The 27,809-nt window shown below is 36.1% G+C and overlaps 1 protein-coding gene across 27 annotated transcripts in view; it reads right to left on the bottom strand.

Moving 5' to 3' along the window:
- The window catches only part of ZBTB20 (zinc finger and BTB domain containing 20), a 767,438-nt gene that overhangs the window by 217,359 nt on the left and 522,270 nt on the right, over window positions 1-27,809 (bottom strand). For 21 of the 27 annotated variants that reach the window (XM_047874794.1, XM_047874786.1, XM_047874793.1 and 18 more), the window contains one exon: window positions 16,791-16,888. The exons of the other annotated variants lie outside the window; for them this stretch is intronic. The gene's annotated coding sequence lies outside the window, so the exon portion shown is untranslated. The remainder of the gene's footprint in view (window positions 1-16,790; window positions 16,889-27,809) is intronic. 27 annotated transcript variants of the gene reach the window in all.

Genomic DNA, 27,809 nt, shown 5'->3' with positions numbered 1-27,809 from the left:
TATAGTTATCACGTAGGTATCATGCAATTTGTCCAGTATGCCAAGCGGTATGTCCCAGTCACCATGTAATTACCTCATGTCACTACTGCATTGTTTTATGGAAAATGCTTATCTCTCCCTAACAAAACCTTTCCACCACATTTGAAAATAAGTAATAAAAAGAAGTGGAATTCTGAGTTCTCGTTTCCAAGACTGCTCATTTCCAGTAAGATGTCATGTGAATTAAGAGAAACACCTGTCCTCTCCTAAAATTTTGGTTAAGGAGCAAATGGAGCACTTCTATTTTCTTTTGCTTCATTCTGTCCAGGTGAGAGAAGTAATTACCAACAATACATACATTTTCTTTTTCTTTTTTTCCTAAAAAAGCAAAGTAACAAACAAAACATACCAAAAAACCCACCGCACCCCACCCTATTTACTTAGGATTCGTTTAGTCTGGCACTTCCCCCCTACTCTTCCCTTTCAAATCTCAGTCACTCACATTTGTTTTTTCCTAGAATTATGGTGTAAATCATTCTTAACAAGCTAGCTTGAAACTTGTCTCACTCGGTAGAAACATTTAACGCCACTGTAATTGAAACACGGAACTGCAAGCTTGAAACTCTTTCTAACTATTTTTTTTGGGCCACTCTTCAGAAGGACACACAGAGCTTCCTTTGCCGTGCAATAACCCCTGTGTCACACAGTCAGGATAACATCATAGACCAAGGCAAGAGGATAAAGAGAAGGCTCTGGCAAAAGAAGAGGTGGGTGGTTCCTTTGTTCCCCCCAGTTGGGCACACAAGCCTATGAAGCAAGGACTGCAGTTCCTACTTATTTATCTCAAGTTCACGGCTTGAAGTCTGACCTCACTGAGACCTCTGGATAGGGCATTCCACCGAGAGTTCCAGTTTGAAACAGAATGGAGTGGCTTACTCTGCGGCACAGATGAAAGCTGTTTCCAATTCTGCTTTTATTAGTCACCTCCCAGTCTGATAGCTGCCCATTCAATTGTACACTTAACTCAAGTTGGGGTAAAAATCACCCCCAGATGATTTAGAAGGGCCTGAAAAATTGCTATTCCATCCCAGCGCATTGTTCTTCAATCACATAGTTCCTCTAAATACAGTTGACAGCCTTTGAGATGCAAAATGCATCACTTTAATGTAGTAGAGGTCCCCTTCACTGCATTGCCAAATCTATTTAGCAGAATCTTCTTGGAATAATCTGTCCCTAGACCTGAGGATGCGCAGTGATTTTAAGCATTTTAAGCTAACGATAATGGTTAGTGCTGAGAACAGATGTACCTGGCTGTGATGTGATCTATTCCAGTAGGCTTTTATGAGCTGTTCATTCCTATTGACTTAGCATTTTATGTCTGTGCTTTTGCCTGGTGTGATGGTTGCATAGGGGTGTCATGTGTGTATTTTCCTGATGTGTGATGGCTGCACAGGGGGCTGTGTGTATTTTCTCACTGCAATGGCTACATAGGGTGTTGCGTGTGTGTTTGCCTGGAGTTATAGCTGCATGTGTTATTGTGTGACTCTTACCCCCATTTGATGCCTGCTTGCAGGGTCCTATGTGTATCTTTTTCCTAGTGTGATGGTTGCACTCGTTGCTCTGCTAATGATGGACATTTCTAGCAATTATCTATCTACAGGGTCCTGGGGAAAGAATTGCAGTAAAATCAATAAACAGTGCTAGACAAGCCCTTGTAAACATAGAGTAACACCCCTGCATAAATGCCTTTTCCTACTATAACATGTTAAAATCTAAGTGCTGTTACCGTATTGGCATCGGGATAAAATTTCTATGGTCTCTCCATCTCTTTCATATATTGCAGTTGTTTGGGTGAGTTTGAGATTACTGCTGTTTGGAGGGCTTTTACACATGAATCCATCTAATGACACTTTTCACTACATTGTCCTACATATCACCTCTTATACTCCACCCTGACTTGCTCTGGTACAATAGCTGATGTTCTGAAAGTGAATATGCCTTTCATTTATTCCTGCAGTCTCACCAAGCCCTCCCCACATGCCCCCTACATCACGCACGCACAGCTCCCTCCCTTGCCTCCCTGTAGTCTCTGTATCCCTCCCGTGTTCACCAAATGGAACTGACAAAGGAAAGAACCAATGAGGTTAAAATCTTTTGAAACCCCTGGAATACAGATGAGCTGGGAGGCATCTGGAAACAAAACCAGACACTTGAAATCAAAGAGACAAGTAAATTACTATCCTAATCTAGGAAGAATAACTAAAGGTGTCAGTGGGGTTCCATTGATAGCACTTGGCCCTGGGCCAGAATGCCAAGGGTTCAAACTCCACACCAGCTTTGGGCTCAGGCCCAAGACTTGCCACTGCAGGGCGCAGCAGCATGTGTGGCAGTGTTAAAGGTGTCAGCCTTCTGCAGAGAGCTTAAGTCCAAGTCCTTCTGCCTGCTTGTCATTATACCCCAGAGGGATGCCGAGACAACCCTAGCTTCCTCTCCAGTGCCTTTCTCAACAGGACAGGCTGTGGAGGAGCTAGTGCACAGCGGCAGTATTTGCTAGTATCAGTATTGTACATTTACTGAAATGCCCCTTTTCTGATGAGACTGCTTGAAGGAATAAAGCATGTGCAAGAAAATCCAACAACCCACCAAAAAACCTGATGTCTGGCCTAAAGATTCTTCCATCAATGCAAAGAGCTAAGTTTGGAAACCTAAAACCACGTGTCTAAATGAAAGGAAATGTTTTCATTGGAACAGCTTACATGTCTGGTACACTTGCATAAAAACTATTGCATAGCATTTTAGAGCTAAAATTGCTATAAAATGCTTAATACAGTAAGAATAATTATGAGATTTTGCACGCACAGCTGGTATACAACTAAAGTCTCAGCCACAGATTCAATGGAGCATGGGAAAACCATTTATAAAAATTCCTAGTATGCCAGTTTAAGTCACCATCAACAGCCCATCAACACTTCCTCCATTCTTTAGGTGGATGGGGAAGAGATTTACCTGTTAAATGCTTTATTTCTTCTTTCATGGATGTCATTAATACTTTATTCAGGGAATTCTAGTTATTACTTGAAAATAGCAATATAAATTATAACAGGACACAAAAGATTTGAACCCAAGGCTTCCTTCCCCATTGAGCATAAGGGTTACAAATATAATAAATAATGAACCAAAAGACCAAATTATGAGGTCTACCTGCAGTACCCTCCCACTTCTTTTACTTCTTTCTATCCCTTCACTTCTTCTTATCTCCTCTCTTCTCTGAGATTCAAATCTCTCAGTGACTTCCTGGGTGCTCTGCACCCTCCCTCCCTCCCCCACCAGTCACAGCCCACCTGGCCTGGCCTTGCCCTAGGTAACACCTCAAGGACAGAACTCTTCCTTCTTTTTCTCCAATCAAATTATAATGGTTCCTTCCTCTCCATTCCTTTTAGCCCCAACTAATAATCACTTGAAAGGAGCTAAAGTAGTTTGAATGAGCTTTTAGTGGCTAATAATAATTTAATATAGATTATTTCTATATTAAAAAAAAGTGAATTTAAGAGTCAAGGAAGAATTTCTTTATTGTGGCCTCTTAGGGTCTATAGAAAATGCCAGCGCAGGTGAGATGATTCTAATCAGAGGAATTTCTGGATGTTCCATCGCACTATTTTGGTCAAAGGATAAGAAGCCACTGTAGATATATGGGAACCCCCCAGAGGGACAGTCTTCCAACACAAAGCTAACATGGTACAATATAAACTGAACTGGACCAGAATCATGAAACCAAAGTTTGAGCATCAATAAATTTTGCCACCAAATGTTTCGGGAAATCATTCAGTTCCTTCAGCTGGGAAGTTAGGCCCCTGTATTAGCAAATCTCGATGGTTCTTCCAGCTCTAAAATGAGGGTCATGTCATGGCTCTCTGACTGAGGGTCAGTTGGCTCTTCTGGTTTTGCTGCTTCTTCCAGCTAAAATTAGAGGTTCTGAATAAAAATGGTTACCAGTAGTTCCACATGGAACGTAACTAAAGAAGTGTTGAAGCCCATAAGTAAGTTTTAAGTTCTCTGTTTACTAACTACATATACTACCTTTGAGTTGGCTCCTTTATGCTGTACAGCTATTTTCTTAGCATTTTGTTTTTTCCCATGTATTAATTCAAAAATCATTAAAATATTTTTTTTAATATTTATTCACTTACAGAGAACGAGCAGAGGAGGAGCAGAGAGAGAGGGGGGACACAGAATCCGAAGCAGGCTCCAGGGTCTGAGCTGTTAGCACACGGCGCGATGTGAAGCTTGAACTCACGGACCAGACCGCGAGATCATGACCTGAGCCAAAGTCAGATGTTCAACGGATTGAGCCATCCAGGCGCCCTGATTCAACAATCATTTAATGAGCACTTTCTATATATGAAACACGGAGGTAGTCACGAATGATATAGCTTCTCTGCTTCCTAAGAAGCACAAATGAATCTACTATTTTTGTCCATTCTCTCTGTCTCTCCCCTTCACTTCTATGAGTAAATACATATACCTCTAAAACTATAAAATTAGTATAGAAAAAATAAGAGGAATTAAATTTATCTAATCTGCACCCAGTCCAAAGTACTGTTTATCTTCAACAAAAGAATATGATAATAATTTTGTATTAGAAAATTATAGTCATTCAAATATGCACTTCAATAGTATCAATGGTATTTCTCAACATGTATTTTGAGGTCACTGATTTACATTAAGGACAATAATTTGGGTGGCAAGAAAATTATAAAGGTGAAACAATCCCTTCTATAGATAAAATTCTTGGATAAAATCTGAGACTCCTATAAATAGCCTCTGAGAAAGTGAGAACACAGAGTATTTTTGTTTAGTCTTTTTTCCTCAGAGGATTTAGGGTTCTTATCCCTCCAAACTTTCTTTCCTGAATTAATAATAATAACTGCCATTTGTTGAGTACATATTAAATTCCAGGCACTTCCAATACATTACTGCATGTTAAGAAAATGATTCTGTAACGTAGATATTCTTACTCTCACTTTAAAGATGTGAAAGCTGAGGACCAGGGAGGTGAAATAATTTGTCAAAGATAATACAGTGTGCAGAGTTAAACTCAGGTTTGCCTGGGTGAAACATCGTTCCATAAACATTTCTTGGTTCTACCAAATCTAACTTTATTTAAAAAATAAATAATCTTGCTTGAATGCTTTGTTCGCAAAAGGGGAAACACCCTTTACATTCTTTCTTCCCATTCATTCATTGCATTACATACAGTACAATGAAAACAGGAGATGGTTAAGATTTTTCTAAGTAGGTCTGGCTACCTTTTCATATTTATTTGGACTGAGATGAATAATTAAATTTGGGGCTCTCAATCAAAGGGAAAAAATGAGCTATTTGCTATCTGAATATGTGCTTGTTATTAATTGATCAGACATGGATAAGGTGTGCCATTACAACTATATTTGTGAGGTCTGATTTATGTTGTTCTATTGCATATTACTCTGTGCTGTTTTTCATTTTCTTGCACTTTGGACTTTTTGTTTTGTTTTTATGAATTTAGTCACAGTTGGTTGTGTTTTGAACTTTATAAAAATGTAATACTCAGAAAATTTAAAAAAGAAAAAGAAAATATTTTCAAAATGATGTCAAAATCAAATCTACCCTCACTAATTTGATTTGTAGGAAACGGAGAACAAAGTATTGCAAGCAGAATGCTTTTAAATACATCCTAATTACTTCAATGTGCAAATGCATTGACTAAATCAAAGCATGCATTTAACACTTTGCACTTCAATTGTGCTTATTCATCTAAGTTCTATAGATAGCAGGTCCACGAAGAAACAGGAGATAAACTTCAGTATAGCCAATCATTCCACGGTTATAGGAGCAAAACTACTGTTCTGAAGTTCAAGCTTACCTGTCAAGTAAGCTCACTTTTGGACTGATACAAAAGACCACCACTCCAACTAATACCAAGTAACAAATAATTTACTGCAGCTACTCAAGTTTTCCTGATTAACTCTGTCTTCCCTATTCTTCCCTTCTGCTTTCAATGGGGCAGGACGAAAGAGTGGGGGCAGTAAAGCCCCACGTAAGTATTCAGTAGGGTGAGTCCTGGGGAATGATGCCAGGGGGCTGCAGGCGATATGCAGTTGAGGGTGGGAGAGAGTCATGATGTCGGGGTTACCTAGAGCTTGGTCTGGGACCAGCTACACCAGAATCATCTGAGGAGCATACAAAAAGACATATATCAGACTCACACCCCAGAGCAAATCAAGTAAATTAGTGTGTCTTGAGGTGGAACTCAAAGATCTACATTTTAAATGAGCTTCCCAAGTAATTCTTATGCTACTAAATGGCCTGAGAAACACTGGCTTATGCACTTAAGTTCTCTGATTCTAGAGCCAGTGTGAGCCCTGATGGTATACCAACCCTCTGTCCCAGTTGTCAAGATACAAGTGCAAGTACAACCAGTTGTCCTGGGAGGAATTAATTCTGGTAATAACAGGCCCAAAAGGGCTTAGCCAGGCATGATGCTGTCTGATATGCAAGATCTCATCCAGTCTCCACAGCAAGGACTATGAGATAAGCAATACTACTATTCCCATCTTTCACTTGAAAAAATCAAGATTCAGAGATTTAGTAACTTATTGTGGATTTCACACTAGTCATTGCAGGCGCTCTTAAGAACTACACTACTTTAATTCTTAGCCTTGTGCCTTGCAGAAAAATATGTTCTTGAAAGATATTTACTTCCAAAGATGTTCATGATTTGGTGATAGCATCATTGTAATGGAACTTGCCTAAATGTTAGGAAATTATACATAGGGTGTGAACATTTGAAACCAAGTTAACTTTTCCTTCATTTATCTTTATAGATATTGAAGTCATCTAAAGCAGCTAATCTTTCATTAGTTCATTCAACAATCATGCACTTTGCCAGATCCTGAGGTAACAAAGATAAATAGGACATAACCTCTACCTTCACTGGATTACAGTTCTGAAAAAGAGATGAGCTTGTGTACAAGTAGTTCTGGGTTAACTTGTAGTCAGTCAGTGGAGGCCTGAGCTGGAGGGAGAGTGGTTCATTCTCCTGGCAGAAGGGAAAGAGGGTGCCGTCTGGAAATGTTTAGTTACTCCAGCACTTTGCCATTGGCTAGTGTAAGGAATTTAGATTTTTAAAGATTACATTTTCACTTACACAGTTTTGTTAGAAAAGGAGTGGACTAAGTTACTTGAGTATTTTGAGCCAATAAAACTTTATCTGGTTCATTCTTTCTGGCATCTAAGTGGGTTTCTTTTTTGGCTAAGTTCTCTGTACAGAGCCAAGTAAGTTGTTATGTTTATTCATTCTTACACAGAGTAGCCAAGATTCTATTCTTGAGATGGGTGCCTGATAAATGTTATCAGTAGTAGTTTATTCTACCAATAAAAGTGACTTTATGTTGACATATTGGCTGTGTCCTTTACTTCATTTTCATATGTCTCAATTACTCAAAATGTTATTATTAGATTATTACATTATTACAGGATGAGAAATTTTGAAGTTAAAAACAATTGAAAACATAAAGAGTGATCTAGATTTCTTCCTTTATGATAATCTTATATACATGTACATGTGTTTTGAGCATATTAATGTCAGAACTGATTGATGGAGTAAAGAAAATGAGGTTCTAGAATGTTAGAGCACAAGCTGAAAACCTGAGGCAAATGCACAAGGATCACAAAAAGAGAGAGAGAGAGAGAGAGAGAGAGAGAGAGAGAGACTCTGAGAAGCACTGAGCAATAGAAACAATGTGATGTGGCTCAGAAAATACACACCATATCATATTCAATATGATCTAATTCCAAAAATCTGTATCACAGATATTTCAAAAGCTTAATACATTGGAAAGCAAAACATTTTAATTCCATTAAGGGTGATAAATATTAAACATATATTAATTTCTTAAATTGAATTATCAAATTTTAAATTAATATTATTTAAATTATTTGCTGTTTGCTTAAAAATTTTATTTTTTATAATTATTAGCATATTTTTAGAACATTTAGAAAGTTTAAGAAAAAGAAGAAAAAAATCACTTAATTTCACCATACAAATGTGGTTCACATTTTAATGTATTTCCTTTGATTATAACCAAATATTTTCATTTTTATAATTTAGGATCATGTTAGGTATACAAATTTCTTTTGGATTATGCATTTTTAGTTACATTATTTCATGAACATTTCCTAGTAAAAAAGTTCTTTAAAATATCTTTAATAACTATGTAAATAATACTTGTTATGTGCAAAGGTAACTATGGATGTTCCATAATTTGTTTAATAATTTCTCCAATTAAATATTTTTTAGATTTTTTTTTTAGGATTTATTAGGATTTTTTCCCCCTTTTCCACTTTTGTAAATGACACTGTGATGAACATCTTTGTACATAAATCTTGGTCTGAGTTTCTACTCCCAATAGATAGATTCCTAGAAGTAAAATTATTGAGTCAAAAAGATACATTTTTTTAAAGAAAGGTTATTGATGATATATTGCCATTTTACTTTGTAGAATTTAGTGTCAATACAATACCCCCACCATCACTATACGAATGCCAGTTTAACTGCACTCTTACTAGCATTGAGAATTATTATTTTTATAAGTCATGCCAATAAGTGCTAGTATGTTATAATACTTTTTCATATGTTCAGTAGACATTTGCATGTCCTCTTTCATAATTTTTTTCTTTTCATAATCTTTTTAGATTTTTTAAACAAATAAATATCTCAGTATCTTCATATCTTTGCTTCCATTCCATCTCTGATATTATCACTATATACTGCCTGTCTGTATTCTAGATTTCTTCTATTCTGATTCCTTCTTTATATTTATAATATAAAACATATTAATATAATATAAGGTATATTATAAATATAAAAAAGATGCAACTCTTTATAAATAAAAAAAAACTGACTCAAATCATTCAATAAATTACCCAAGAGAAGAGAACCTGTTAAATGACAGAACTGGGACCCAAAACCAAGTCTCCTGATTCCCAGTTACAGTGACTTTTAAATAGAGAATAATAAAAATCATTTCTACAATGTAAAGAATAGAAACAGCTAAGAAGACAGTTTAATTTCAATCTGTTCTTACATACAAAATACTATTAAAATCATGCCACATAGGAGGCTTGAGTGTTCTTATAAACACAAATATGCACTTCTTATAAATCGATCAGATATGCCATTAAAATTTCCATAAAATTTGCACATCAGCAAATGATCCAGTTTATACTAGTTTGCGTTTTTCTTGTTAATCTACATTGTTTCATTTAATCTGCTTTGCTACAATAGAAGCATCATATATTTTTAACCATGTTACAGATCATCATTAAATTTCTTGGTACACTAGATGTGGTGTTCAGAGGAAAATCCAATTTCCTAGCAACTTCTATAAAGAATTTCCTTTGACTATGACTGGGGATTTTAAGAACTATCCTTAAAAAGTAAAACAAAAGAACTACTGCAAAATGCCTGCATTTAAAGAGTAAACAACATGAATTACTGTGGAAGAACATGGACCAATAACAATTGAATATGATTTAATTATTGATATTTAGTCACTATTTCATATTCAAGAATCACACATTATTTGCCAAATGAAAACTTAACAGTAGTCGCTGAGTGAGAATGGGAGTTGCCAGATATATTTATTATATGTAGGGGTAAGGCAGGATAAGAAGGGGCAAAGGTGGAATTAGCTGTGAGTGAAACTAACTTTGATAGAGGCTCATTGATTGCAAAGGGTTGGTTCACAAAGCAGGTGTCTGCCTAATAAAAGAAGTAAAAGAAAGAGTATTTACTAAGTCATATGGTGGCCCAACAGTTTATAAAATCTAAGGTAGCAGTAGAAGTAGATTCTAAAGACATTTCAGATATGTTTTCTTTCTCTGTATGTATTGTACACAAAACAGGTCCATTCGTTTCATACTCAACACCTATTTATTAAGTACCTACTTTGTGTTAGAAGCTCTCTACTACCCAAATAAATGATTTAACTTTTTGCAATTATCCCCTCTACAGCTGTATCATAAAACTAATAATAATCTGTAACTGACATAATATATTATAACAAAAAATGGGAAACTGAATAGGAGGAGAAATAAAGAAACAGCATCCTAAGTTTCTCATTTCATACAGCATACAATTTCATTAATGATGATAATTAAAGAAAATAGGGCTGGATTTTTAAAAAATAATAGTAATTGTTATTATAAGAATAAACTATGCTTTATAACTTCTAAATTGCTAGATTAATAACAAATAGAACAATCATATATCAAAAGAGAAAGGAAAGAGAGAGGGAGAGAAAAAGAGAGAGAGAGGGATAGAGACATGATCAAGGTTACATTAAAAAAAACCCAGACAATATAAAATAAGATTTCTGAGGTTTAGGAGCAGGTATATTTTTACAATAAACAACAGTTAGTTTATTTAATTTAGTAAAATAAACACTATAGCATAGGTTTTTTTGTTTTTTGTTTTAAACACAAAATCTAACCAGAGGGTAGTACTTTAAGAGCACTAATTTTGGTAGTGGAAAAACCTGAGTTCAAATCTTACTTTTGCCATTTACTATTATAACCTCTTTCCTAAGGGGGAATTTAGCCTATCTGCCTCAATTTCCTAGTTTATAAAGTGGGAATAAAAAGAACTGATTATAGAGAGGACTGAGTAAGATAGTATCTATAAAGTTTAGCGTCTAGCACAACTAGACATTCAATAATAACAACTGTTATTTATAATATTTGTTTTAAAATGATATATCTAAATAAAAGAGAGGTGAAATCAAAGGAGTACCACCTGAGATATACTGTTAACTAAAAAAATTGATATGGTATAAAATGAGAAAATCGAAGAGGCAGAGTTGAATTTTAAAAAGGATCGTTTTTACAAAGAAACTAAAAGAAGCAAATGGGGCTGAAGCTATAAGCCTGCTCAAATGTGGACTCAGAAGCACACAGACATGGCTGGGAGTCTAGCGGCTTTTTGGAGTAAATGAGGCCAAAAGGCTCCATATAAAATGGTGGACCTGAGCCTGGCTCACTACTTCAGCAAGAGGCTGCAAAAAATTTGGCTAACTGCTACATTGGGCAACAACCTATATAGCGCTTTAGGCACTGAGAAGTAGAAGGATAAAGACACAGCCTCATGATCAAATAGCCTTAAAGAGATAAAGCTGAAAGCTACTGGTACAAGATTTGGATTGAGATTAGGAACCCAGAAATCCCAATAAGAGGCAACTGAAAAACCACTAGCCAGGGATGCATGAACAAAGAAAAAAAAGAGGAAGAAAGAGGACCAAGAGGCAAGTAAAAAAAAGCCTTATGACCAACATCAACTTACAAAATAAAATTCTAAAACATAGCAAGAAATCTAATGATAAGAAAAACAATGAATAAAATTAATAATTGGAACATTCACTACAGGTGAATTTGATTTTATAGAATTGTCGGACAATGACCTCAACATGAGTATGCTTGTGATGCTCAGAGATAAGAAATCATACTTATAAGAGAACAAGAAATTATTAAATAAAAACATAGAGCAGTAAGATAAGAATAGGTGAATAAAGAACCAATCAGAAATCTTAAAAATGAAAAATATGTTCATTGACATTACAAATGCAATAGATAGGATAATTTAAGATTGGGCAATTTCAAGAAGAGCATTAGTGACTTGGAAGGTAATATTAAGGAATTCACTCGAAAAAAAATCACGGAAAGTAAAATATATTTTTCAGAAAATGAAAGAGCAATTGAAATATGTAAATTGACTAGGAAACACCAATATACATCTTACAAAATCCCAGAAGAAAATGGGGGTAATAACAAAGAAATAATAAAGGAAAAGATAATAACTGAGAATTTTCTAGCATTAGAGTCCTGAGATTAGAAAGTATACCCTGAGTTCATGACTGATAATTCAAAATAAATCCACATCTAGACACATTTCAGAGAAACTATAAGACATCAAGGATATAGAAAAAATTTTTTAAGTCACCAAAGGGAAAAGGTAGACTAACTACAAAGAGATGAAAACTAGATTGGTATCAGATTTCTCTTAAGTAATGATAGTTGAAGAACAATTGTGTAAGATTAATTGAGTAATATCCTCTAATGCTGAACAGAAATACCCAGATAAACTGCTGTTTAAGACAAAAGATAAAATAAAGACATTTTTAGATATATAAAAAGAGTATACTCCCCAGGGCCCTCCCTAACGAATTACTAAAAAATGTAATTCAACAAGAAAAGTGCACCCGAAAGGAAGCCATATCATCCAAGAATAATGGTGGACACAGTAATAATTAAAATATACGAGAAAATACAATTAGGCATTAACTATAAAAATCAATGATAACCACTTCTGCATATATTTAAAACAAATAGGTAAAACTAAAACTCCATTCAGTACTTATAATAACAGATTGATAATTAGTAAGTAGATAAAACATGCTACATGCTAGGGACCTTTTTTTACATTAGGGAGAAAGTCAGAAATACTAAAAAGTGGACTTTATCTTTTATTAGAAAAATATATAGTTAGGTATACATATAAAAATTTTAATATGAGCACTGAATAAATAGATAACATGTCCTAGGTCACAAAAATTAAAAAAAATTTTTAATTAAATCCATATAAAACACATCGTCTCATTACAGGCAATTAAATTCAGAATTAGTAATAAAAATAGAGTAAATTTATATTTAGAAAGTAAAGACATATACTTCTAAGTTAAATATAAATCAAAACAGACATTACTAAATATTTAAAATTGAACAAAACTACATACCAAAAGAAGCTATGTGGCTAATGAAAAACTTAGAAAAAAGTTTAGAGACTAAAGTTAACTTTAAAATAATAAAAAGCATTGAAATTAAATGAGTAATAATTTAACTCAGGAGTCTAGAAAAAGAAAAATGATCTAATTTTAAGTAGACTGAAGAAAATAATATTGATAAAAGCATAAAGTAATGATATAGAATATAAGAGACAATAAAGAAGATAAAATAAAAAGACAGTTTTTAACAAAAGTAAGTGAAACAGAAAATTGTCTAACAATGATAACAAAAAAGGCTCAGATAAATAATATTAGGCATAAGAAGGGGACATAATTAAATATAAAATTAAAAATCTAAGACTATTATGAACAGTTTTATACAAATAAATTGGAAAGTGTGGATTAACTGGGTTTTTTTAAATTAAAAAATTCTTTTAATGTTTATTTTTGAGAGAGAGAGAGAGAGAGAGTGAGCAGGGGAGCGGCAGAGAGAGAGGGAGACACAGAATCCCAAGCAGGCTCCAGGCTCTGAGATGTCAGCACAGAGCCTGACATGGGGCTCAAACCCACTAACTGTGAGATCATGACCTGAGCCAAAGTTGGATGCTTAACCAACTGAGCCACCCAGGTGCCCTGATTAAGGATTAATTGTATATTTTTCTTTAAAAAAACCAAAAAACAAACTTACTTCCTAATTAAGATGAAATAGAACACTTGAATAAACCAATAACCATGGAAGAAAATGAACTGATAATCAGAAGTCCACCCTACTCTACCTACTCACTATGGACAGAAAATACCAGGTCCAGATGATTTTACAGGCAAGTTTAACCAAATTTTCAGAATAGGTACTCCCAATTTATATGAAAGCTATTTCAGAAATAGAAAAAAAAGAAAAAGAAAAAAATGAATGTTGCTCAACTTACTTTATGAGGCTAGTACCACTATAACACCAAAACTTCACAATAACAGTTGAAGAAAGAAAAATTGAAGACTAATCTCCCTGTGCAAACATATTACATAAAATATCAGCAAATTAAACTCAACTGTGGATTAAAAAAACATACCAGGACCAAGTAAAGTTTTATTCCAGGAATGTAAGAAATGTTTAATATCAGGAAATACATTAATATCATATAAAATATTAACATATTAATGGGAAATTTTATCATATCGATGCAGAAAATACATTAGATAAAATTCAACTAGTATTTCTGATTAAAAATGCATTGCAAACTATAAATAGATGGTGGCAACTTCCTTAACACAAAAATTCCAATTTATCAAAATCCTAGGCAAATATCACATAACAGATATTCCTAATATCGTTGCTTTTATTCAACATTATATAAAAGTCTTAGTGCTGCAATATGACAGGAAAAAGAAATTGAACACTTATGAATTAGAATTGAAGAGAAAAGCTGTCATTATTTACTGATGATACACATACCTATGTAGAAAATCTGAGAGAATTTTCAGTTTAGTCATTAAAACTAATAACAGAGTTAAGCAAAGTTTCTGAATATATAGTAATGATGACCAATAAACAATGAAATGGAAAGCAGACTCTACATAAGAGCTCAAAGATCCAAGTAATATGAGAAGAAATCTAACAAAATAGGTTCTAGCAAGACCTTTATGGTAAAACTTATAAAAAATGAATAAAGAACAAGAATAAAGATCTGATTTAGTAGAGGAATATAGTCTGTTAATGGGTAGAAAGACATAATGTTATCACAATGTCAATTCTTCCCCAGGTTATTCTCTAAAGTTAATGTCACTCCAAATAAAATTCAGCAAGGCTTTTGCAAAACTTGACCAACTAACCCTAAAATTTATATTGAATAATAAAAGCCCAGAAGGAGCCAAGAGAACTTGAAAGAACAATGTAGAGATTTGTCTTACCAGTTAACAAGAATATTATAAAGCTATGATAATTAATTATAATTAATTATGATCATTATAGTGTTAACACAGGAATAGAGAAACAAATGGTTGAAATAAAGATCCTAAGAATAGTTTTACTGTACGCAAAAGATGGCATTAGAAATTAGTGGGTAAGGATACCCAACTTGTTAAATGGTGCTGGGATAATTGGGTCATCTATGGAAAAAAGAAAATGGGGTGCATTTAAAATACCACATACAAAAATAAATGCCAAGTTTACAGATCTAAATGTAAAAGGCAAAACTTTGAAACTGTTAGAAGAAAATCAAGGAAGGTTTTCATATTGAGGTATTTCTTAAACGACATAAAAACACAAACTATATATATATACACACACACACACACACACACATATACACACACACATATATATATACACATATATGTGTGTGTATATGTATATATACACACACACATACATATATATATATATATATATATATATATATATATATAACATACATGTACATGTTTTTAAAGTAGGCTCCACGGCCAGCATGGGGCTTGAACTCACTACCCTGAGATCAAGAGTTGCATGCTCTAACTGACTAAGTCAGTCAGGCGTCCCAGCACAAACTATAAAGGAAAATAACAACAAACTTAACTGCATTAAAATGAGAAACTTTAAAAAAATAAGCTACTACAGATACGGTTAAAAAAGAAATTACACATTAGAAAAATATATTTGCAATCTCTATTACCCAAAGGATGATAATCCAGAATACTACAACAACAATCCAGAATACGACAACAACCAAAACCAAAACCCAAACCGGTCCAAATAACAGTAGCAAAACAAATAACCTAATAGTAAGATGGGGAAAGACCCAAACAGGCAACACACATGAGAGAGTCCTGATGGTTTATAAATTAATTTTTTTAAATGAGGCATTATTTAATACCTAACAAACTGACAAAAATTTTAAAAGCCTAGCCATTCCAAATGTTGTGAAGAATGTGGAGAAGTTCTCATGGGTAGTTAATGAGAATATGAATTGCCACCACTACCATTTTGGAAAGAGATTTTACATTCCTAGTGAAAGTGAAAATGCATGTTTCTTACAGTTAAGCAATTCTTCCTCTGTGTAAAAATATGTATAAAAATGTTAACTGCAGTATTTGTTGTGATTGGGAAATACTAGAAATAACGTTCAACAACGAGAGATTCAATAAATGCATTCTAGTGATATCTACAGTAGAATACATTTTATATAAGCCACACTATGGCTTTGGCTTGTGTAAAACTAATTTGTAGTGATAGAGGTCAGAATAGTTTTGCTTGTTTTCAACCTCATGTTAAGGCTTTGGAGAATATCACACACGGGAGGGCACAAGGACTCTTCCTAGGTATTGTGAATGTTTTGTATCTTGGATTGGGTGTTGCCTCATGGAAACACACTCACATAAAAACTCATCAAGCTATCCACTTAATTTATGTACATCATCGTATGTAACTTAGAATAATAAAAGACAAAAAACAGTTTTGAAAATGAGTGTGCCAAATTAGTTAAGGTTTGTTCAATTTGGGTGCGGGATTCTTGTATGCTCACGTTATTCTTTATATTTTTATGTGCTAGAAATATATTACTTTAAAATAATTGATAAGGCGAAGACTACTGCTTTTCCTAACTAGAATTAATCAAGGTGAAAGAAGGCACTAGTGTCACATTCTTTTCACTGTCCCTGACAATAGACCCAACCCCAATACTCCAGGAATCAGCAAGCGGTTCACAGCCGTTTAAACATACTTACAAAGTGCTCATTTTGTCAAACCAAAAGCAAACCTTTCATTTCTTGACTATGTGTAGAACCTAGGCTTTCTTAAGTGAGTGACTGGCAGCATATATTGTTGATGTGGCACTACCAGTGCACAAAGATCATCTATTTAGGTTTTCAACAAAGTGGGGGATGCCTCGCCAAGTGGGGGACAAGGTGGAGGATGCCTTGCCAAGGACTTTTCTGATATAAATCAGCAGGTGGTTTGGCATCAACATTGCTATTTGCTCGTGCGTTTCACCTCTGGTTTCAGAAAAGAAAAAGAGACGATACCTTTTCAATGCTGTTTCAAGTCGACCATATGGAAAGCAAGGTTTTATTCCAGCCAATTCTCTTTCTCTCAAAGCGTGGAGGAAAAGTGCCAGTCACTGCTACACTCGCCACCAGCCACGGTACAGATGTTTGGAAAATGCAAAAACAGAGAAATGAAACAAAAAGAAAACCCTCAAAAATAAAGTTTTGCATAAATGAAAAATAGAGTATATAATTATCATAGCTGCAAAAAGGTAAATGCATTTTTTTTTAATTTTCCCCTTGTGCTAAATTAAAAGAACCAAAACAAACAAAAACCTTGATGTCTTAATCAGTATTTTGTTGGGGAAACTGACAAGGACCAACTCAAACATGGCTAAAAATGGGAATAAAAAACAGATTTCTTTTAATCTGATAAAAGATTTTTTGTCTCTAAGAATGTTAGCATATGATCTACTTAAACGAATATTTATTAAAGGAACAGACCCGTTTAAAAATATGTTTTCAGGTGCCAAAATGGGAATGGAGAAAGTGTTTCCTTGAAACCTTGTAAGAGAAAAAAATTCATTGAAATTGCAATGGTTCCTTCCATGACTCAGATTAAATACAGCTTAGGAAGAAATATCTCCAAACTATTCAAACGTAAGTCCCTAAACTGGCTTTGCCAGTATGCGACCCCAGTTATTCCAAAAATGAATGCCCTATTAGACTTAAGTACATCAATGTAAGTTATTCAAATGAGAGTGTTTGTTTAGAAGAAAGTTTTAGGCCTTGATCTGCCACAATCTTTTTGGGTATCTTCATTCATGTTATTAAACATCTTTTGGTCTCAGTATCCACCTCTCAAGCATGAGTATGACACAAAGTCACTATCATCAAGTTCATTTCCAGCCCTAAAATCCTATGCATTTAATGAGATTACTCCAGCAAAAGAATTTTTCTTTTATTTCTTGCTTTCTTTCTTAAAATAAATAGACAAATAATCAAATAAGTAAGTAAATATATATTAAAAACACATACACATACACTAATCAGCTATCACTCTGAATAGGAAGAGGGTACGTTTTTTATTGTTGGTACCATTATCTATTCCCTAATGTGTATTTAAAAAGAGAATTCCCATAAAAAAAGATTTTTATTTTTTTCCTGAATCAAAAGCAGCATACTATTTCTTTGCCATTTAAGTTCTATTAAAAAAGAAAACACAAAATCATTACAGAAATCCTATTAAGGAACTTTAAAAAACAAAGAAAAAGTCACTAAAATTCCATTTAAAATTCAAATAGTTTGTTTACAGGTGTTCTTTTTCAGAAAATGTAAGTGCCCCAACCTCAAACTACTTCCTCCTCCTTTTCTGGGGACAGATCCTTCCCTGTGTAAAACGTAGGACCCTGCCTCACACCCTTCCCACCTGTCTTCTGAGGTAACAAAGCTGAGGTATCGATTGCAGCATGAGATATTTGGGATGGGAGTAGAACATTTCATCTGGGAGACAGTACTGTGGTCAATTTGCCAAATCTAAAAGAAAGGTAAGCCCCATCACTACTTTGGCAAGAAATATGGGCTCCTGTGGCTGAACGACGATAACCATTTTTACACAAGATGGTTAAAAATGAAAGCACCTGAGGCAACAGCCAGAAAATAAGTCTGAGAATGCGAGTTTTTCTCATCGATAGTTAAACCAGACAAGACAGTATCATTGCACCTTTAACCAAGGGTCTAAACGGAATCCAGGGCACCTGACACCTTGATGAATAAGAGAAGCTCAGCTTTATGAAAAGGCTAAAGTCTTAGGGCCAATGCTCCGTTGTTCAAGGGCTGGTATGCCCAAGGCACCAGCAGAGGCAGAATGCAACAGGCAAGTCTCCAGTTACAGGCGACCGCTCAGCTCTGTGTGCTGATAAGCCTGAGACCCACCACACTGCACACTCAAGGAAGCTCAAGGGTGGGTCCCCCACGGGAGGAGGGCTACACAAACAGTAAGGCAGGAGTTGGAAGTTGCACAGTGTGTGAGCACTCCCTGCTGGCAGCTGAGGTTGGAGATCAACGGGGAGTGTGTTAGAGAGGGCTAATGAAAGTGTCTGCAAGGAGGCCAACGGACATTCCTCACTTTTCAGGGATAAGAGCATGGCTCTGACTAGGTTTAGATAGTTCCAGATGCTATTCTGAATGGGGAGGAGGTTAGGAGAGGCCACTAATAGGGGAACTCCAAGAACTGGCAAAAACTATGTTTGAAGCTGGCATACACTTTTCATTAACTTTACCAGCTATTAATATTTTATGAAGTATATACAGGTCTGCGTGTGCCCACGTATGTGGGGAACGGAAGAGGTGCAGTAGGAAATGAAATCTCTGTGCATCTCCCTTTATCCCAGCAAGAGACTCCTTGGGACAACGTATTTGCAACATTTACAGTTTCCCAGGAAATCCTACCCATAACCCTGACGGAACTGCCTGGTGTGTCCCCTATACTTCTGCACCTAAGTTCTGAACAGGTGGTCCTTGTTTATCTGTCCAGCCTGGGGCAACAACACTGGTATCTCCCTACTGCTCCGCTCTGTTAGGGTTCTTCTGTAGAATAAGATGAAGGTCAAGATGGCAGCCTGCTAAAAGCAGCAGTATTTCAGTTGCAGGAATAACTTGCTTGTCATCAACTTGTTAATGCAATAGTCAAACATTTCTTTGACATGCACAGTATCAGCTAACTTCAGCAGATAAAGGGTCTAGAACAGGAAGATGCTGCAGATGCTTTAGCTCCGAGGAAGGCTTAGCAGAGCCAAAACGTCAGCAGGGCCTGTTTGTTCCATCCTTTCCATCGGGCTCTGTGAAAGAAATGTTAGATTACTGCAATGACAAGTTTGTGACAAGCAAGTCATTTGTGCAACTGGTGCGCTCCTGTTTTTATCTGTTTACCATTCAGACTTGTGAATGCCATTTCAAGCACTTACAGGATTTCTGGCTCCCATTAAGGGGAAATGGTTCCTCCATGTTTAGAATTTTCTGCCTCAAAGAGAATTACTAAGCAATTATTTATTCCTGTGGTCACAGTGTCACACAAAAGCACTCTTGAGTTGTTTAGTTGGACTCTGAATCATGAAATGGAGTCCTGCAGACTGGATAGCTTGGAGCATCAGAAATTTCTTGTCTAGTTTATTGGAATGACTACAAAGAAAGCCTGTGAGAGTCAATAAAATTGTGGCCAGCTTGAAATACCTTGCTCTTTTGCTCTGGGATCATATATCAAGGCCATATGCTTCAAGGCACATAAACTCACTTGTAATGAGTAGATCCTGGGAAGCCAAGGCCTGACTATGTCACAGACACTGACATGTGATCTAACATATGATAGTTTTGGTGACAAGGACTGCTTTAGCTGTTGAGAAGGGAACTGACACAGCTTTCTCCCTGTATCCTGTGGGTAATCAGAGGGCAAGTCCAAATCCAGAAAACATTTTAAGCATGTGGTAAAAACTAATAACAGAATATAAAATTTCCTGGGGGTCATCCTCTCTAGGCTGACTTTTTCTCAGTAAATGGAGACCCTGGCAGATTTTAGATCAAGATTTCTAGATTGATTCATTGGATTCCTCATCTGAGATCACTGAGTGACTTTTGGTGAGTCATTTTAACCTCCCAGGAAGACAGTATAAAATAATATCTTGTTCACTTGACATGAATGGGCTCAGGGTCAATGTTATAAAAGATGAAGAGTGCCTTCAGAGTTCAAGAACAAGAACAGTATTTCCTAGAAGTCATGTATTCTTTTTATGATTTGAAATATTTGCACATTGTTGGTACTGAATTTACAAACCATTGTAAGTATACCTTTTAAAGAACAGAAGCATGAAGTTTTGAAGCAGGGAGATAACACAGTATCTGGGGAAGCAGGTCAAAGCTGAAACAGAGTGTGCAATGTCAAGGACCAGACAGAAAGTAATGACGTAAGATGAGGCAGGGTTTGGTGTAAGTGACCAGAAAACGTTATGAAAATGGGTAACAGTCCTCACTGAATAAAAATTTTGTTAATAATTATTTGCCAGATACTACATGTGTTACACAATTCACATGTGTAATATAATCTTTAGAAGAGCTCAGTGGTGTATGCATTATCAATTTTTTTTAACATGTGGAAATGAAAACTTAGAGTAATTTAAATACTTTCCCATAAATCTATCTGTTAAGTAGCAGAGGATTGAAACCAACTTTCCTCACTTCAAGCCCTTAGACTCTTAACCACTAGAGAACTAAAGTCATTTCCACTACCTTCAGAAGACTTTTCTCTCTCTGGTGTACTGGAAAACATTTTAATCTGTAAATGTAGATATTCAAGATTTCATATAAAGGGGCCAGTGAGAATATTCTGGCTCTAGCTGTGTTGCCGCCCTTTGTAGGCCCCTGGGAAAGCTGAGCCTCATCAGGATGTCATTCCTTTTGCCTCAGCCTGACCTATTCCTACTTGCATACCCTGGGGAAGAGGCGAAAGTGATTCCAACCTAATCACGCATCTCTTCTGTGAATGCAGGGTGTTTGGCCGCATCTCCTGTGTCCATGCCAACCCCTTTCTCTCTCTTCGTGTGTGCAGCCTTTAGTCCCCCTACTCGTTGCTCCCATGTTACCTCCAGGGAGCCTCCTTTTGTCACTTGTCTGCTATTCTTTTCAGGTGGGGGAAGGGGCGGACATCTTTCTTACCATGACAAGGATCTCTGAAACAGTCTAAACTTCTAACTTTGCACAGAATGTATCCTTTGTTCAGTTTTCTGCTTTGTTTCTCTTTAATGATAGCTTTGCTACAGGTCCCATTCGAACGAAACTTGGAGCTATGCAAATCAAACTGGAAAGCAAGACTTTGCAGCAGCTCCGTCTTTAAATGAGTATATGTCCAAGAGGTAGAGACCTCTGAGGGAGGCATGTCTTCTGAATATTATGTGTCAAATAGCTGCTTTCCTTGTAAGAGTGGCAAAAAATAAGCTCAGTGAGATCTGTATTGACATTCCCTCATCTCTTTTTAGTGTGTGTTCAGAGTGGGTCACGAGCATTTAGCTCACAAACTGTTTCGTTTCTTTTGTTTTTCATGATATTTCTACTTTTTTTTTTCTTCTAGGGGTTTCCCCAAGCGCAGGATTCTTAATTAAAAGCTACTCGAAAAAACCCAATGCATAATATAAAATCATAGGATCAGCGATGTGTATAGAACTCTAATCAGTGGCCTGAGTTTTGACTTAATGCCTGAGTTTGCTCATGACGGTCATTCAGCCTTTGCTGCACACCATCAGGGGCATAGAGCTCTCAGCCTCATAGGCAACCCAATCCTGCTTTAGACTCCTTCTATTTGTACAAAATTTGGCACCAAATAAGGTTTCTTATGTTGAACCTTAAGCCATCTTTCTAAAATTCCCTTCATAGCTTCTAGTCTTTTCTCACACCACCTTTCAGTTGGGAGAGCTTCAGGGGATCCAATAGTTTAATGGCTCATTTAAAGACACCCTTTGTGCATATCATATACCAATAAATGGGTTTAGATTATCCTGCCTTCTCCCTCTCTCCTCACGTCACACGAGTTAAATTCCCAGTTTCTTCCTCTGACAATGCTGGGAGAAATGAAAGTCAGTGTACTAAGTTTTTCATTTCTATTTCTATTTGAATGTAGACAACATGTGTGGCAAAGCATTCTTAATCTCTTTGATTGTCTGTCCTAATCTGTGGAAACTCTCGCTAGACAACCTCAGGCAGATTTGACGGCTATAGCTATTTATAGGGTAAACGTATAACTTACTGTCTAAACCAGGGCATATAAGGACCCTATGAATAATTAAACCACCATAGGCACAAACCAGAATTGTCCCAGGAAAATCTATAGAGTACCTTGCTTATACCTTTACTCCAATACATATCTATTTAACTAGAGTTACCCGTGTATGTGTCTGTTTGTTTTCAGTAGTCTGCGAGCACTCTTTACTGATGGAAACTTATTTGCCTCTGAACCTCCAGTTCCTAGATGAGTGCTTGGCAAATAGGAGGAGTTTGGCAGATTTTTTTCTTTTCTAATTGAGGATGTCTTCTCCCTAACTGCATTCTGTGGGTCTCTCCCCTTATTTATAGCAAATACCACCAACACTTATTGGCTTTATATTTTTGGAGATGAATCAAAAATATTTCACTTACTGCAGTAGGAAGGGGATGGTTTAAGTTTAAATTTTTAAAAATGTTTATTTACTTTTGAGAAGGAGAGAGAGAGAGGCAGAGCGAGAGCAGGGGAGGGGCAGAGAGAGAGGGAGACACAGAATTGGAAGCAGGCTCCAGGCTCTGAGCTGTCAGCACAGAGCCCGATGGGGGCTCAAACCCATGAACCATGAGATTATGACCTGAGCTGAGGTCGTACACTCAACCGAATGAGTCACCCAGGAGACCCTAGATGGTTTAAGTTTAATGGTAATGGGTTTGACTTTGAATACGGACACCAACAAGCGGAGAGTGAAATGTGATAACTTTTGCACTAAAAGTCTACTATACCTTTTTATAGAGCACTGAACAATATGCTCTAATTTCTTTGTTCACGAGCAAATTTTTTTTCAACCACTGTTGAAAGTTTGTAGTAAATCAATTGTTATAGGAAATGATTGTAACAGAGTGTGATGGCTACATAAGTGAGCATATGTAACACAGAGTAATCTAGTGTGATTCATGATTCATTGGTGGCTCTGCTATTGCTTTCCCATTTGCCAAGCACATTTAGAAATCCCCGTAGCTTCCCGCAGTTTTTGCCTCTGAATAACAGTGGCTTAAAAAAAAAAAAAAAAAAAAGGGAGAGAAGAAACGTGTGAAAAATGTGAACCGCCTAGAGAAATCATTCCTTTTCTTCCCCCTGACACAGGTAAACTGGTCCAGAAGATGGGGGTCTATCCGATTTAAGTTAAAGAGCCTCACAGAAGCCAATATCACAACTTCCCCTTCGGTATTCAGAAGCTTCACTATCAAGACCCTACCTCATTATCAAACCTAAAGATTTTTTGTTGCAGGATAAGGATAAGCATATTTTATTACTATGGATCCTCAGTGAAGAAAACAGAGAAAATCTCATTTCTTATTTCCCTTAACTTGCTTAAAAGCTGGAATTAGCTCAGTAACTCAACTTTCCTTTTTCTAAGATAAGCAAAAAAGTCTCCATGTCTTTGAGACATTTGTCCCTTAAAGAACTTTTTTTTTTCTCAAAATGTTAAATTTAAATTGGGGGGGAAGGGTTTTATAACTCTTTCTCACTAAGATGTTCCTTCAAATTTTAGTGAATTCAGAGAAGAATGATTAAGTGTCTGATCTATGCTCAGAGGAAATAGTGGCAATGTCTATATTCTGCATGCTTCTTAAGAATTTCACTATTACAGCTATTTTTAAATTTCTGTTTTACCTTTCACACTCCTGATTAACTTTCTGTGCTCTACTTCTAGATGCTATTGTGCCCACAGAGCTAGTCATTCTTTATTTTCAGTCCATCAGTGACATTTGCCAAACCATGGTGGGTAATGGAAAATACAAGACTTAAGAGAAGATTCAAAAGAAACAAAGTTATATGCCTTCCCCTGCAGACTCTTTAATTTGTGGAGAAAGAAGACAGTCCCACAGAAAGCAACCAATGTGGATATGTATGTTCAGGTATGTGGCATTAGTTTAGCAGCTGTTAACATATGCAAGCTAGTAGAGCTATTATGAAATTTTATATACATGTAGTGAGGGAGGTGTGAATGGACTGCCACTTGGGAGGTTTGCTTTCCCTCCTGTGAAGAATGCTACCTCTCCCCATTATTTAATGACATTCTGTTTATTTTCTGTTTTACTGAGTGTCCATTTCAACGTTTATTTATTTTTGGGACAGAGAGAGACAGAGCACGAACGGGGGAGGGGCAGAGAGAGAGGGAGACACAGCATCGGAAACAGGCTCCAGGCTCTGAGCCATCAGCCCAGAGCCCGACGCGGGGCTCGAACTCACGAACCTCGAGATTGTGACCTGGCTGAAGTCGGACGCCTAACCGACTGCGCCACCCAGGCGCCCCTGAGTGTCCATTTCAAATGATTGTCCTCTCTCCCAAGTCTCAAATTACTGTAATTTGGCCACTGCGCATAAAAACACCATACTTTTAAAGCATGCATTCCCTGTCCTCGACATCTAAAATCGTGATTTGCAACCATTTGAAATTTCTGGTGTTCTGTTATCAATGTGGTTTTGCATCACTTTTCCCTTCTTACTCCTTCTTAAAATACAATTTTAAATTAAAATTGATTTTGCATATTGAAGTGCTGCTACCAATAATTTAGACTACACCGAGTTTGCTCATATTGGAGACCATGTGTTTAGATAATCAAGGCAATCAAAAACCAGAATCCAGGATGGACCCCAATGGCATACCATTTCTACACTTCTCCATATTGACTGATCCCTTCATAGACATTTCCTGAGAATTCTGAAGTGCTTGGTATCAAATAAAATAAATGAGAAATTTTAATGATTTATTGGTGGATTGTCATTTGAGGCAAAATTCAAAGCTCTGCTAGTTGAGTGGAGTGATATCATAACTCTAGCTTTGCCTTAGTTCACCAGAGCTCTCACTGGGCCAAGAAAGAAAACATACCAGTATGCATTGCATATTACCTAATGTCCTAGCATTGTCAGAGGATTGGCAAATCAGTTCACCGGGGTTTTTCTGGGGTATTTCCTTGCATGGAGGTTAGATTTCCATGTCAATAACTTACAGATAGAAGTATCAAAATGACTATTTTCAGGTACAGTTTCCCAAATAGTGAGTCTCATTTTGGCAGAGAAGGGACAATGAAGTCAAATGTGGAAGTATTATCACCCACAAGCTAAGCTAGAACATAACTGCAGCTTTCCTGGGTGATCAGCCACAGAGCACCATTCTTGTCAGAGTTTGAATTTCTATGATGATTTTATTTTAAAATTATATTAAATACAAATATAACAATGTTTTTAATGGAAAGCTCATATATTAAATTTCTAGAGAATCTTCCTCTAAAATACTTAGTCCTATCTGTTCTTAATCCAACCTATTCTCAATTTTTGACTAGCCTATTGTTTTTATAGAATTTTATTCTATAGAAAGCTATAGTGTATATTTTCTAACAGGATAATCCATTCTTATACCTATTACAATTAATCTAATCAACTAATCTAAGCCCTGATCTAGTCTATTCCCAGCACACAATTCCAAGAGATTCACCTACAAAACTGAACAGTCATTACTTCTGGGCACATAAATGGTCACTGGATCCATGGCTGCTACTTAAGCAGGTGGCATCTAAGTCACTATTACTTGAGTAGAAACTGAAAAGTATATCCTTTGTAATTATTGGGGAAAAGAGGGCTTTGATTATAGAGAAGCATATAGTTATTTCAAAAGCTCACTTTTTTCAAAAAGAACAAAGGCAACGGTCTCCATTCTGGTGTACGTACATCAGAAATTCAGTTTTTGCCTTTTCTTTAAACTAGATCTTGAGATGAGTCCTAAAAATCACTTCTTTAGTAGTAATAACACCTCTTACATGGGGTCCTTTTCAGTTAAAAGTTGGCAAGTAGACTTCTTAGGAGGGTGGAGGGAGTAACTATTATAAATCATTCAAACATTCATGAACTAAAAATAAGAATGACAACTTATTGATTAAAAAATGGAGGGAGACTGATTTCTGAGTAAAGGTGTCCCTGTGACTGGGACCTAACAAAACCAGATAGACCCATTTACTTTTTGTGCCATGTGGGGTGGGGGTTGTGGATCTCTCTTTGAGTGATGTCTATCACCAACAAAGGTCATCTCCATAGCAATAGAAGATTGCACTTTATGTTAAGATAGGCCTTGTAAACAACCCATTCAAGTGTTCTGTTGATTATTAGCCATCCAGTCAGGCAGCTATTTCTTTTCTGGAAGGGGTAGCCAATGCTGAAGAGTCAATGTATGCACCTTCCCTGCTTAGGTGGGATCAGAGGTACTCCTTCAGCACTCTGTCCCACAGTCCTTATTTCTGTCACTTTACTCGGTGATCAGTAGACAAAATATACACTGGCAAAGAAAGAGCTGAAGAAGTGGCTAGCATCTCTAAGGGAGAAGAATCCAAGTCTTTCCTGGTTTAAGCAAGAGAACATTCTAGTATTAATGAAAAGAGATGGTTAAATTGCAGCCCATCAAATTTCAACTACAGTTCCAAAATGTGTCTGAAGTGATCCAAAAGAAAACAAAATTCCTTCTGTCCTTAGCTATAAATTCTGCAGGACGATTCTTTATTCTCATCTTATTCTGGTTTCTTTCTCTGCCCCAGAAAGGATTAGTGTCTAACATTAAACAAACAGTATATAATAAAGAACAGATATAATGTATATTCATAAGATTCTGAATCCAGAGCAAGAGGAGGTTACATTCTAAGCCCAGCAGATGAGTTTTACTGTTAGCAATAGAGACGTTTCTAATTCGTCCATGGAAGGTTCTGAAAATGTTCTCTATTATATCTCGAAATAAAGTTTTGGTAGTATAAAAATTTTATGACTAATGCCATATATTGGATTTTTCCTCTTCCTCTATGGGACCACAAAAAGATCTAAGTACAGACAGGAGACAGGAGAGCATTATTTCTTCATCAGCATCTGTGGATGTTACTATATATTTTTTGTAAATGAATTATGAAGAAAAATACCAAATCTCTTGATCCAGGCCATGTTACAAATCCATGTATACCTAGGCTCTCCTTTTTCCTTTTCTCTCAATCCTTGTGCCTATTTTTTTCTTTTTTGAATTCAAGACCTGCCCTTACACTGCCAGATGATCTTTGATGGTTGGAGTCCTTGTGACGTTTCTTTGTCCATCTATGCTGTCTAGTTTAATATGACACTCCCAAGAGGCCTTCAGCCTACCAAAGATGATGACTGATTGGAGTTAAAAAATGATTTATATATTATGAAATAAAATCTGGAGGCAGCATTTATAGCTGATCAAGTGAACTTTTAGCCTTACATATGAGTCATAATTATGAGGCAAATAAATATGT

The sequence above is a fragment of the Prionailurus viverrinus genome, chromosome C2 (assembly GCF_022837055.1).
Source record: "Prionailurus viverrinus isolate Anna chromosome C2, UM_Priviv_1.0, whole genome shotgun sequence".
Lineage (NCBI taxonomy): Eukaryota > Metazoa > Chordata > Mammalia > Carnivora > Felidae > Prionailurus > Prionailurus viverrinus.
This window is presented reverse-complemented; position numbering and strand designations above follow the sequence as displayed.